General features: G+C 34.7%; 1 protein-coding gene across 1 annotated transcript in view; it reads left to right on the top strand.

Moving 5' to 3' along the window:
* The window catches only part of SOHLH2 (spermatogenesis and oogenesis specific basic helix-loop-helix 2), a 53,998-nt gene that overhangs the window by 27,942 nt on the left and 10,962 nt on the right, over nt 1-15,094 (top strand). The window lies entirely within an intron of this gene.

The raw sequence follows: 15,094 nt of genomic DNA, 5'->3' as shown, positions 1-15,094 counted from the left end.
TGCTATCTTCTTCTTCTTCTTCTTTTTTTTTTTTTAACATATAATGTATTATTTGTTTCAGAGGTACAGGTCTGTGATTCAACAGTCTTACACAATTCACAGCGCTCGCCATAGCACAAACCCTCCCCAATGTCTGTCACCCAGCCACCCCATCCCTCCCACCCCCCACCACTCCAGCAACCCTCAGTTTGTACAAGTCTAACAATTCTGTTTTCTTTATCAGAACAGATTAATAAAAATTGGCTACCTCATTCTGATATTCTTGATGAAATCCCTTTTGTCATATGTGTTTTAAATACATTAAATATGTTTTCATCTTGTTAAGGTATACTTTTCAGAGTGACGCCATGCCATCGTTTTGTTTGTGCATCCATGAATCTGAAATGATGGTGGTTTAATCCATTTTGGGGATGTCTACTCACTTGGAAAGACATGAAAGCGAGCTTTGCCATAGTCTCTCACAAATGAAGGCTTTTCCAGGACTGGCAAGTCTTAGAAATCCAAGGAAAGTATAACAGGGAGTTAGTTCTCAGAGGATCTCAAGTCTGGTCTGGCCAAAAGTCTTCCCTCTGTGAGTTCTTGTTTGCTTGAGACACATTTGGGCAGAGGAGAGACCCAAGGACTTAGTTTGGACCGAGATCTTTGGCCTCAGATCCCTTACAGCCTCTCAGAATCACTCTTAACTGGGGGAGAATGAAACCAGATTGGTTCTTTTCCTGACTTATTTGGATTGGATCATAACCAAGCTGGCTACTGGCTGCTGTGATCGGTAACAAAGACAAAACATGCCCTTTGACTTGTCGTTGTCTATTGCTGTTCCATACACAAAGGAAAAAGAAAAGGACAAGACTACATGGAGTCTCTGGAGCCTGTTATCCTACTTCTTTGAGCCAACAATAACATCCTTCAAAGTTTCACTAAATGTTTCCTCTTTATTCTTCTGTTTTCTTTTAGTTAAAAAAAAATCGTGGTATAATTAACACACAAGGAGATACAATGACGTTAACGTACAATGAAATCTTCAGTGTATTTTTTTTTTTTTTAAGATTTTATTTATTTATTTGACAGAGAGATAGCGAGAGCAGTAACACAAGCAGGGGGAATGGGAGAGAGAGAAGCAGGCCTCCTGCGGAGCAAGGAGCCCGAGGCGGGGCTCGATCCCAGGAACCTGGGATCATGACCCAAGCCGAAGGCAGACGCTTAAGGACTGAGCCACCTGGGTGCCCCTAAAACCTGCATTTTTAATTACCTCATGCTCTTTCCTGGTCTGTCCTCTCCCATCCCCTGGAGGCAGCTACTATTCTGATTTCTATCACTATAGATTTGTTTTGCTTGTTCTAGAACTTTTTATATAAATGGAATCATCAATATGTACACTTAGGTCTGGCTTCTTTCACCCAGCAAACATTTTAAGATTCATTAACGTTGTGTGTTTTAGTGGTTTGTTCCTTTTTACGGTTGAGGAATATTCCATTGTGTAAATATACCACACTTTGGTTATTCATTTTCTGGGTTTTATCTATTAAGAATAAAGCTACTATGGGGGAGCCTGGCTGGCTCAGTCAGTAGAGCATGCGACTCTTGATCTCAGGGTCCTGAGCTTATTTAAAAAAAAAAAAAAAGAAAGCTACTGTGAACATTCTTTTATATATGTTTTGTGAACTTAGATTTCCATTTCTCTCAGAAATAGAGTTGTGTACCACGGATGGGTGTATGTTTCTGTTTTTTAGGAGACTTCCAAGCGGAAATCTAAAATAGTAGCACCATTTTGCACTCCCACTAGCAATATATGAGAGTACTAGTTGCTCCCTATCCTCATCAACATTTGGTATTGTTAGTCTTTTCCATTTTAGTCACTTTTTTGGTTGTGCAGTGTGATCTAACTGTGATTCTAAATTTGTATTTTCCGGATGATTAATGAGATTGAGCAGCTTTTCATGTGCTTTTGGCCATTTGTGTATCTTTGTTTATAAAGTCTGTTCAAATCTTTTGCCCCTTAAAAAAACCTTTTGCTTACTTGTGTTTTTGTTATTGAGTTGTAGGAGCTCTTTATTTTTTTTAATTTATTTTTTTAAAGATTTTTTTTTTATTTATTCATTTGAGATACAGAGATACAGAGAGAGTGAGTGCATGAACAGGGGAGAGGCAGAGGGAGAAGCAGGCTCCCTACTGAGCCATGAGCGGGATGTGGGGCTCCATCCCAGGACCCTGGGATCATGACCTCAGCTGAAGGCAGACGCTTAACCATCTGAGCCACCCAGGTTCTCCTGTAGGAGCTCTTTAATATTCTGGATTCAAATCCTTTGTCAAATTTATGTCTTAAAATATTTTCTTCTAGCCTGGGGATAACTATTCATTTTTGTGAACTGTTGTATCTTCTGATGAACAGCAAGCAGCTTTTAAAAAACTTTGATGAAGTCCAATTTATCAATATTTAAAAATATGTATCATACTTTATCCTGTATTAGCAATCATTGCTTACCACAAAGTTGCAATTACATGTCCCTATGTTGTCTACAAGATGTTTTATATTTTTAGCTTTTATGATTATTTATCTTAAATTAGTTTTTATTCATGGGATGAAGTGTTGACATTTTTTTTTTCAGATGGAGATTTTAAAAATTTTGTTGAAAAACCTTTCCATTCTTTAGTGAATTGCTTTGGTACTTTCATAAAAATCAATTACCATATAATTATCTGTGTATTTCTAGACTCCCTGTTCCACTGATCTGCTTATCTTCTTCTCCTCCAGTATTACATGTAGTGATTAATGTAGCATTCTCAAAATCAGATGAAGTCCTCCAATTTTGTTCTTCATTTTCAAGTTGCTTTGGATATTAAAGGTCCTTTGAATTTTCATGTAAATTTTAAAATAAGCTTGTCAATTTCTTCTTTAAAAAATCCTGCTAAGATACTGGTTAGGATTGTGTTGAATCAGTATATCAGTTCGGGGGAAAATTGATGTTGAACAGTAATGATTCTGACAGTACATCTCTCCATTTTTTAAAGGCCTTTATTTCAACAGTGTTTTGTAGTTTATTATCAATGGTTTAAGTTTCTACCTAAGAAAATAGAAAAAAGAGCAAAGTTATTTATTTATTTATTTATTTATTTATTTTTTAAAGATTTTATTTATTTATTTGAGAGAGAGAGAATGAGAGAGAGCAAGCACATGAGAGGGGAGAGGGTCAGAGGGAGAAGCAGACTCCCTGCCGAGCAGGGAGCCCAATGTGGGACTCGATCCAGGGGCTCCAGGATCATGACCTGAGCCGAAGGCAGTCGCTTAACCAACTGAGCCACCCAAGCGCCCCTCAAAGTTATTTATTTATTAATGAATGTTTTGTCAGGTTTATTTCTGAATGTTTTGTCAGGTTTTAAAATTTTTTGTTGTAAGCAATTTTTTTATTCACATATCCAAAATTTTCATAACTAGCATCTAGAATTAAATTTATTTTGTATGTTGGCCTACTATCCCATGACCTAGCTTTATCTATTCATCACTTCTAGTCATTTTTTTGTGTGTGGATTTCTCACATACACAGTTATGTCATCTTTGAATAAAGACATCTTTTTTCCAATCTTTGTGGCTTTTATTTCTATTTCTTGCCTTAATACCCTGGCTGGGTTCACCAGTTGTTGTTGTTTTTTTATTAGAAGTGATGAAAGTAGCATCCTTGCCTTGTTTACAATCTCACAGGGAAAGTGTTAAGTCGTTTACCATTGCTTATGATGTAGGCTGTTTTTATACGTACCTTTTATCAGCTTAAGAAGGTTTTCTTCTATTCCTACTTCAAGTTTTCATCATGAATGGATGTAAAATTTTGTCAGTGTGTTTTCGGTATTTATTAAGATGATTATAGATGTTCTCTTTTTTCCTGTTAACGTACTGGTTACATTGATTATTTTAAAATGCTATACTCTTCTTGACGTATTCTCTTACTTATTGCTAATTTGGTTTGCTGGTATTTCATTAACAGTTTTTGTGTCTGTGTTCATGAAGGTTATTGGTCTCTAATTTTCTTATGCCTTTATTGGATTTTGGTATCAGGGAAATGCTGATAAGATGAAATAGAAAGTCTTCTTTCTTTCCTCTTCTGTTTTCTGAAAGAGTTGTATAAGATAAATGTGTTTTATAGAATTCAACAGTAAAGTTATCTAGGCTTGGAATTTTCTCTGTGGGAAGTTCTAATTAAAAGTTCAATTTCTTTAATGATTATAGGACTAGATTTTCTGTTTTTCCTCTAAGTTGGTTTAATTTACATCTTTCAAGGAATTAGTCTGTTTAACCCCAGGTATTAAATTTATTGAATGACTTTTTGTTCATAATACTCTCTTATAATCCTTTTAATGTCTGTGGATCTCTGATGATATTCCTTTCATTTCTGGCATTGAAAATTTGTGTTTTCTTTCTTTTTTTTCTTGATCAGTCTGACAAGGGGTTTATCAGTTTTACTAATTTTTTCAGTGAACCAAATTTTTATTCATTGATTTTCTGTAATATTTGCCCCTTTTATATTTGATTCCACTCTGTCATTTCCTTTTTTTTCTATACTTTGCTCTTTTTTCTATTTTCTTAGGTAGAAACTTAAACCATTGATTTTAACCTTTTCTTCTTTCTTTTTAAATATTTATTTATTTTAGAGAAAGAGGGGGGAGGGGCAGAGGGAAAAGGGAGAGAGAGAATCCTCAGGCAGACACCCTGCTGAGCACAGAGCCCAAAACAGCACTCAATCCCAAAACCCTGAGATCATGACTTGAGCCAAAATCAAGAGTCAGTCGCTTAACCGACTGAAAAAAAAAAGAAGTTCACAGAACATATATAAAAGAATGTGTATGGTAAATTTTGTTGTAAGCAATTTTTTTATTCATATATCCAAAATTTTTATAACATCTAGAATTAAATTTATTTAACCGATTAAGCCACCTACATGCCCATCTTTTCTTCTTTTCTAATAAAAATGTTTAAAACTATAAATTTCCATTTATAAAAGTTTTTTTCTTATCAGTGCTTTAGCAGCATCTCATAAATTTTGACATATTAGATTTTCACTATCCTTTAGTTCAAAATATTTTTCTCATATCCCTTGTAATTTTTTCTTTGACCACTGATTATTTAGAAGTGTGTAACTTAATTTCCAAATGCTTGGAGAGTTTCCAGGTATTGATTTAAAATTTAATTACATTATCATCTGAGAATATGTTCTGTCAGGTTTCTATCCTTTGATATTTTCTGAGCTTTGTTTTATGGCCCAAAGTATGGTCACCCTTAATGAATATTCCATGTGCACTTGAAGCAAATGTGTGTTCTGCTGTTTGGGGTTATAGTGTTCTAAATATTAATAAGGTAGAATTAGTTAGTAGTGTTTTTCATATATATTCTGTATCCTTATTGATTTTTTTGAGAGTTAAAATCTTCAGTGATGACTGTAGATTGCTTTATTTTTACTTCATTCCTGTCAGTTTTTGCTTCATGTGTTTTGAAATTGTTGTTAGTTGCCTGTCTTCTTTTTTTTTTTTAAGATTTTTTTTTATTTGAGAGAGAGAAAGAGAGGGAGCATAAGTTGGGGGAGGGGCAAAACAGAGAGGAAGAGGGAGAAGACTCCCCACTGACCATGGAGCCAGATGCAGGGCTCAAATCCCAGGACCCTGAGATCTTGACCTGAGCTAAAGTCAGAAGCTTAACCTACTGAGCCACCCAGGTGCCCCAGTTGCCTGTCTTCTTAATGAATTGACCATTTATCATTAGGAAATGATAAGCTCTAATTATCTATGCTAATACTTCATCTTAAAAATCTACTTTGATATTTGTATAGCTTTCTTATGAAAGCGTGTTTTTTTGTAACCTAAATATGTCTTTATATTTAAAGAGTATCTCTTGTAAACAGCATGTAGCTGAATCTTATTTTCCTTTTTAATTTGTCCATTCTGACAATTTCTGCTGTTCAATTGGAATGTTTATTTGATTTACATATAATTACTGTTAAGTTTGATTTTAGGTCCATGATTTTTCTATTTGTTTTCACTAGTTCTATCTGTTTTCACTAGTTCTATCTGTTTTCTTTTCCTTTTTTCCCCTCATTGCCTGACTTCTTTTGGATTAATCAAATGTGTTTTGCCTTCCTTTTTATCTCCTCTGTTGGCTTTTGAGCTAAAATTATTATTTTTAGTGGTTGCTCTAGGGTTATAATATGCATCCTTAACAGAGTCTACCTTGATTTGACATTATGACACTTAATATACAGTAGTATATTTCCACTTACCTTCTATTTTTATTGTTGTCACACATTTTATTTTTACATATGTTATCAGCCCCACATTTTATTATTTTTGCTTTAAATTGCAAGCTATTCTTCCAGTTATCTTTTGCTATGTAACAAATTGCCCTAAAACTTGGTAGCTTAAAATAACAGCCTATTCATCATATCTTACAATTTTATGGATTATCAATTTTAGTAGACCTTGATTCTGTGATTCTTCTCCACATGGTGTTTACTGTGGTTACCGCCATGGTAAATGGCCTGTCTAGAGTGCCCAGCCAGCTTCATCCACACGGATAGTCCCTAGGTGGGGGGTGGTTGAAGCATTGTGCTCAGATCAGTTGCTCTCTTTTCTTGTAGTCCCCCACCTCTCCACATGGTCTCTCCAGCAAGCTAGCCACAGTCTTCCCTGATGGCTCAGGATTTAATGAGACCAGTGTTGAAGCTATGTCTTCTTAAATGCTAGTCCTAGAACTGTTGTAGTTATTTTTCTGGATATCTTTTGATTAATGCAGGCACAGGCCAGGGAATAGACCCTACACTTTTATTGAAGAAGTGGTAAATAATTTTCAGTCATTTTAACCTGTAACTATTGTTTTTTCTTTTAGCTCAAATTTTAGATTTTTTTTTTAAGTAAAACAGTATCTTCACTGTTTACAAGGTTATTTCTGAGTTGTAAAAATTCTTTGTGTTTTTTCCATATTACCGTGTTTTTTTTTTTCCCCCTGTATTCTCCCATTCAGTCTTGGCTGCCACAATCAGACAGGTAGAAAGTATGAGAACACTTTGTTCTTGCATCTGTAGTAGAAACCTCAGCAGCAGACATAACTGCTCCAGATCTGTCAGAGACCTACTTTTGGTTTTTAGGATATTAATAAATTAGAAATAAATTAACCTTTTATGTATGCTACCATAGTTATTATGTCTGATACCCACCACTTCTTTGTGTAAATCATATTTCCATCAGGTATTATTTCCTAAGAGTAAATAATGAAATAAGTTACTTTCACATAAAAGATAACTCAGAGATTTTGACACCAGCAGACCTGCAGGGTAAGAGAGCTAAAGGATATTCTTTAGGCTAAATGGAAATGACAACAAATGGAAACTTAGATCTTTAGGAAGGGCTGAATAGAATCAGAAATGATAAATATGTGAATAAATATTAGAAAACAGACATTTTCCCTCTATATTTATATAAAATGCTTCAGACTGTTATAAGTGAAAATTATAGCATTATACTGTGGAGCTGGTAATACAGTTGACTCTTTTTTTTTTTTTAAAGATTTTATTTATTTGACAGAGAAAGACACAGCGAGAGAGGGAACACAAGCAGGGGGAGTGGGAGAGGGAGAAGCAGGCTTCCCGCGGAGCAGGGAGCCCAATGCGGGGCTTGATCCCAGGACCCTGGGATCATGACCTGAGCCGAAGGCAGACGCTTAACGACTGAGCCACCCAGGCGCCCCAATACAGTTGACTCTTAAACAACACAAGGGTTAGGGGCACTGATACCCATGCAGTAAAAAATTTGGGTATAACTTTTGACTCCCCCCAAAAGTTAGTTACTAATAGCCTGCTGGTGACCAGAAGCCTTACCAATAACATAAACAGTTGACTAACACATAGTTTATATTATATGTGTATATATATATATACTATATACACGATATACTATATTCTCACAATAAAGTAAGCTAAATAAAAGAAAACGTTATTAATAAAATTAATAAAATCATAAGAAAGGTAAAATACATTTAAGGTACTATACTGTGTTTATTGAAAAAAATCTGTGTATAAATGGACCCATGTAGTTCAAACCTATGCTGTTCAGAGATCAGCTATATATATAGATGTAGTACATATGACAGCTATAGCATGAAGGATGAGTGGGGCAAAGGTACTTACATGATCGCAGCATTTATGTATTTCATGTGATGTCGTAAAATTTTAACACTAAATAGACTGTGCAAAGTTATACATTGTAATCCCCAGAACAACCCTAGACCAACAAAGAGATATGCAGAAGGCATAGCTTTGAAACCAATAAACAAATTAAAATTGAATTTTAAAAATTATTCAAAAGGAAGACAAGAAAGGAAGAACAGAAGAACAAAAAAGCCAAAGAAACTACAGGAAAAAAAGTCATAAAACAGTAGACCGTTATCCACCTATATTCAACTTATAGCGCAGATTGTCAGAATGGATAAAAACAAACAAAAAAAACAAGATCCATCTATCTGTTGTCCACCATAAATATAAAGACACAGTAAGCTAAATAAATAGAAAAATATATACAGTGAAACATATGTACAAGAAGACCAGACTGTTTACATTAATACCAAATAAAGTAGACTTCAAGACAAGCGGTATCACTTGAAGTAAAGGGCAACTTTTCATAATGCTGAAAGAATCGACTTATCAGAATGCTATAACAGTCACAAATAGTATGTGACTAGGTAATTGAAACAATAGTTCACAGAATTAAAGATACAAGTATGAGTAAACATTGTTGGAGATTTTACATCCCTCTCTCAGCAATTTATACAACAGCTAGACACCAAAAATTAGTCAGATATAGAAGATGTGAGCACTTTTAACCACCTTGATCTAGTACATATTTATAGAACATTATATACAGCAACCACAGAAGAATACACATTCTTTTCAAAGGCACATGGTAGATAAATTAGATAAATTGTATGCTGGGGGATATAATATGTTTTGTTACATTTAAAAGAGTTGAATTCAGGAGTATGTTCCCTGACAATGAAGTTAAATTAAAAATCAGTAAGAATTAGATATAAAGGAAAACCTCAAATATTTGAAAGCTTAAAAACATACTTCTAAATAATCCATGGGTAAAAGAAAAATATCACAAGAAAAATTTAAAAATATTGCAAGCTGAATGATGGTGAGAAAAGCATATTACAAAATGTGGGAGATGCAGCTAAAACAAAGCTTGTGGAAAACACTATGGCTTTAAATGCTTATATTAGAAAAGGCAAAAGGTCTAAAAATCAATGACCTAAGAGTCCATTTTAAGGAGCTAGAAAAAGTAAAGTAAATTAAATCCAAAATAAATAGAAAGTGGGGAAAGCAGGCAGGCGAGGAGAGACACTGAAAGCATTTTACCAATATCTTGAATAAAAGAGGAATTATCACTATATATCCTAGAAATATTTAAATATAAAAGGATATATTTTGAAGAATTTTATGCCAGTAAGCTCAGCAATTTAGACAAAATGGACACATTTTTTTTGAAAAATACAATTTACCAACACTGATATCAGATGAAGCAGAAAATCTGAATAGTCCTATATAGTAAAGAAATTGAACTTGTTATTAAAAAGCTTACCAAAGAGAAAACATTAAGATCAGATGGTTTTACTGATGGATTCTGTCAAATATTTAAAGAATACTAACCTTAAATTCTTACAGAAAATGGAAGAGGAAGGAATACTTCCTAACCCATTTCATGAAGCCAGCATAACCCTAAACCTATTAAAGACATTATTAAAAAATAGAAAATTACAGACCAATATATCCTTCATGAACAGGGACATAAAAATGTCTAACATTATTTTAGCAAATCAAGTAATATATGAAGATGTAAATACATCATGACCATACAGGTTATATCCTAGAAAAGCAAAGCTGGTGTAACATTCAAAACATCAATGTAATTCACATTAAACAGAATAAAGGAAAAAAACCATATGATTAACAGATTCTGAAAAATTATTTGACTACATTCAATACTCTTTCAAAATTAAAAAAAACTTCCAGCAAATCAGACATGGAAGAGAAGCTCCTCAATCTGTTAAAGGGCATCTAAGAAAACCTGTAGCTAGTATTGTACTTAATGATGAAAATTTGACCATGTTCTTTAGAAAGATCTGGAAAAAGTAAGAGTGTCCATTCCTACCACTTCTATTCATTATTGACTAAATTGTCCTAGCCATTGCAATTAGGTAAGAAAAAGAAATAACCTACAGATTAGAAAGGAAGAAACAAAACTTTCTTATTTATAGATGGCATGATTGTGTATGAAGTCCTAAGACACCTACAAAACAACCTCTAGAACCAAAAGATTAATATAGCAAGGTTGCAGGATATAAGATCAATGTACAAAAATTAATTATATTTTTATATATAAGCAGCAATTAGAAAATGAAAATTAGGGGTGCCTGGGTGGCTCAGTTGGTTAAGTGTCTGACTCTTGGCTTTGACTCAGGTTGTGATCTCCAGGTCATGAGATCAAGCCCTGCATTGGGCTCCCCATTCAGCAGGAAGTCTGCTTGAGATTCTTTCCCCCTCCCTCCCCTTCTGTTCTTCTCCCCACTTGCATTCTCTCTCTTTTTCTCTCAAATAAATAAAATATTTAAAAAAAAGAAAATTAAAAATAATTACATTTATAACAGAGTAAAAAAGCCTTATAATACTTAGGAAAAAACATGCAAATGACACATAGGATTGGGCACCTGGGTGGCTCAGTCGGTTAAGTGTCTGTCTTCTGCTCAGGTCATGATCCCAGTGTCCTGGGATCGAGTCCCATATCGGGCTCCCTGCTCAGCGTGGAGTCTGCTTCTCCCTCTCCCTCTGCCCCTACCCCTGCTCATGCTCTCTCTCTCTGTCTCTCTCCAATGAATATATTTTTAAAAAAGACACATAGGATCTATACATTGATCACTCAAAATATTGCTGCGAGAAACTAAGGAAAACCTAAATCATGCATTATACCATAACTACAAATCAAAAGAATCATTATTTTATTTATTTATTTATCTGACAGAGAGAGACCGTGAGAGAGGGAACACAAGCAGGGGGAGTGGGAGAGGGAGAAGCAGGCTTCCCGCGGAGCAGGGAGCCCGATGTGGGGCTCGATCCCAGGATCCCAGAATCAAGACCCCAGCAGAAGGCAGATGCCTAACAACTGAGCCACCCAGGCACCCCAAGAATCGTTATTGTTAAGATGTTAGTTCTCACCAAATTGAAACATAACTTTATTTGAATATAAACCATAATTCCAGTAGGGAGTTTTTTGGTAAAAATTGATAATCTGATTAAAAAATGAAAAAGACGGGTGCCTGGGTGGCTCAGTTGGTTAAGCGACTGCCTTCGGCTCAGGTCATGATCCTGGAGTCCCTGGATCGAGTCCCGCATCGGGCTCCCTGCTCGGCAGGGAGTCTGCCTCTCTCTCTGACCCTCCCCCCTCTCATGCTCTCTATCTCATTCTCTCTCTCAAATAAATAAATAAAATCTTTAAAAAAAAAAAAAGAAAGAAAAAGACCTAGAATATAAAAGGAGTTAGAATAAAGTAATCTTGAAAAAGTACAACAAAAATGGAGGGAACTATTTGACTTCAAGACTTAAAATACAGCTACAGTAATCAGTATGTTACTATCATAATGACCAATAGATCAAAGGATTCACACATTTGTGTTCATTTGATTTTCAGTAAATCACCAGAGCAAACTTATTAGGAAATAAAAGTCTTTTCTATAAATGGTGTTGGAATATCTGGATATCCAAATGGAAAAACAATGAACCTTGACCTGTTACTCATACCATATAAAAGTTAATTCAAGATGGAGCATAGACCGATCTATACTATAAAGCTAAAACTATAAAGCTTCTAAAATAGCACTGTTTAATAGAACTTTCTGCAATGTTCGAAATGCCCTATATCTGCATCCATTGTCCAATAAGGTAGCTGCTAGTCATATGTAGTTGTTGAGTATTTGAAATATGTCTATTGTAATGGGAAGTTAATTTTAAATTTTATTTAATTTTAACTAGTTTATATAGACTAATGGCTATATATGTCTATATAGACCAGTCTAATGGACTGTATTGGACAGAACAGTTCTAGAAAAAAGTGTAGGAAAATGTCTTCACAAGCTGAGGGTAGGCAGCCGTTCCTTAGACACAGAAATCAATAACCATAAAAGAAGAGTAAATGAATTAGACTCATCAAAATTTAAAACTTTTGCTATCAAAACACACCACTAAGAAAATAAATAGGCAGGGCGCCTGGGTGGCTCAGTTGGTTAAGCGACTGCCTTCGGCTCAGGTCATGATCCTGGAGTCCTGGGATCGAGTCCCGCATCGGGCTCCCTGCTTGGCAGGGAGTCTGCTTCTCCCTCTCCCACTCCCTGTTTGTGTTCCCTCTCTCGCCGTGTCTTTCTCTGTCAAATAAATAAATAAAATCTTTAAAAAAAAAAAAAAAGAAAAGAAATAGGCAAACCATATACTGGGAGAAAATATTTGCTAAATAAGTATGCTGACAAAATTCTGGTATTACAGATAATACAGAACTCCTAAAGCTCAATACCAAAAAGACCTACAATCCAGTTAAAATGGAGATAAAATACTTGAACAGACACTTCACAAAGGAAGATATGCAAGTGCCCAATAAGTACCAAAAAAAGTGCTCAACATAATTTTTTGTCATGGAAATGCAAATTAAAGCACAAGGTACTACCATGTATTCCTCAGAAAGGCCAAAATGCTAAAATTAGAACTACTGACAATATTAAATGTTGTCAAGGATTTGGAACAACAGGAACCCTCATACACTGATGGTGGGAATGTATAATGGTACTATTTTGGGAAAAGTTCTACCAGTTTCTTATAAATTTATAAAATTAACCCATTAATTCTATTCCTAGATATGTTCCCAGAGAAATAAAAACATGCATTCACAAAAAGATGTATGGAATGATTTAGCAGTTTTATCCATAATGACCAAAAACTGGAAACAGCCGAAGTGTTCATCAGTAAGAGAATGGATAAATAAGCTGTGGCATATTTATACTATAGAATACTGTTACTCAATAAAAAGAAACAAACTACTGATAATAAACAGCCACATGGGCAAATTTCAAAAATATCATGCTTAGTGAAAGAAATCTTACATAAAATGGCACATGCTGTAAGTTTTGATTTAGAAGGTCAAAGACAAGCAAAACAAATGTGGGATGGAAAAATATCAGAAATATTTTTGACCCTTTTCAAAGATTGGGAAGAACATAAAGAACTTTCTGGAGTTGTAATAATGTTAATTAGGGTTTTTGTTACATAGTTTTGTGCCTTTGTCAAAACTCATAGAATGGTACCCTTAAGATTTGTGTATTTTATGTAACTTTTATTTGAAAATAAATTAATTCTAGCTAATGATATGTTTAAGAGTTTAGTGCTTTAAGTTTACAACTTACTTTGAAATGCTTCAGTATAATACAATGGATTGATGTATGGCCAGTGGGATGATTCATATATGACAAAGCAAGGACAGTGAATGTTCATTGTAGATTCTAGGTAGGTGCGGTATATACATTTTCTCTGCACAAATCTTACTTCTTTCAACTTTTAAGAATTAAGATCCTAAATTCTTTCATTCTTTTTGTGTGTTTGAACATTTTCCTAATGAATGTTGGAAAAAAAAATAATACGATTTTTTAGTATAAAAATGACTTGTACCCAGCACAAATATTTGGGAAATATAAAAAAATAAAAGGAAGAAATAATATTTTCCATAACCCAACCATCCAGAAATAACTATTACTTGACGGTTTCACTTTCTTTTTCTATGCTTTATTTTTACTTTGATGTCTATGATCATATTTTATATACTGCCTTGTATTTTATACTTGTATCCTATAAAATATCCTGTTTTTCCTGTATTTTATACTTGTATCCTATAAAATATCCTGTTTTTCCCCTAATAAGATTTATAGCTTTTCATTTCCACTGCCAGAGGATTTTCTACTGAGTTAGTATACTATAGCTTACTTAAGTATCCATCTGTTTTGTGTGTTTAGGTTGTTTTTTATATCTTGCTGATATACTGCTATAATGGATATCATTTTGCAAAAAGTTTGTTCTGTGTTTTAGGTCCTTGTAAGGGCAAGTACCATGTCAAAGTGTATGAAAAGTTTCAAAGCCCTTCATACACATCGTCAAATTGTTGACATTTTTTCTAGAATAGTCCCTGAGACTCCTCTATAGAACCCTCAGAGCTGCTCACAGTCCAATTAAAACACCACTGACCTAGAATATTTGAGTTATTCACAGGCTATATATCAAATTGAATTTTAAGATTTATTTTTTTTGGAGAGAGAGAGAGTGCACGCATGTGCATACAAATGGGAGAAGTAAGAGGGAGAGAGAGAGAACGCCTAGCAGACTCCCTGCGGAGCATGGAGCCTGTTGCAGAGTCAGTCCCACAACCCTGAGACCATGACCCCAGTTGAAATCAAAGAGTTGGATGCTTAACTGACTGAGCTACCCACGTGCCCCAAATTGGATTTTTTTTTTTTTTTTTTTTTTTTTTTTTGCCATTTTGAAGTTCAGAAAGGTTTGGTGACTTGCCAAGGATTCCTGCTGGTAATTGACAGAGCCACCATTTGACCTTATATATGTCAAGGTGCTATTCAGCCCCAAACAGGTGTTTAATAATGTTGGTTAAATGAACACATGCATAAATGAAGGTACCAAAGGCGTAGATCAAAGGCTTAGATTTATATTTCCAATGCAGTTCCCTTCAGAATTACGAAAGACTTAGGTTATCAGGCTGATACTAGCCTGAATGATGTTCTCATTTGCATATTGGTTATTTGTTCCATTCATACCTACCTCATGAGAAGAAAGCAGCTTTCTGATTTTTCTTTGGCTCAGAACACAGAATTACATGTAAAGCACATGATGCTAATTGATCTGATTTTGGAAATGTGGTCCAGGTCATAGTGACATGAGTATCTCCTGACTGTCTTCGTCCACTAGGCTTCTAGTGTGAATCGCAGAAGCACGTGTGTGTGTAGCATGCCATTCCCTTCTCT

This window comes from Leptonychotes weddellii, chromosome 3, assembly GCF_054177405.1.
Source record: "Leptonychotes weddellii isolate Sample4059 chromosome 3, ASM5417740v2, whole genome shotgun sequence".
NCBI classification, from domain to species: domain Eukaryota; kingdom Metazoa; phylum Chordata; class Mammalia; order Carnivora; family Phocidae; genus Leptonychotes; species Leptonychotes weddellii.
Note: the sequence above shows the minus strand (reverse complement) of the source record. Positions and strands in the feature narration are given on the sequence as shown.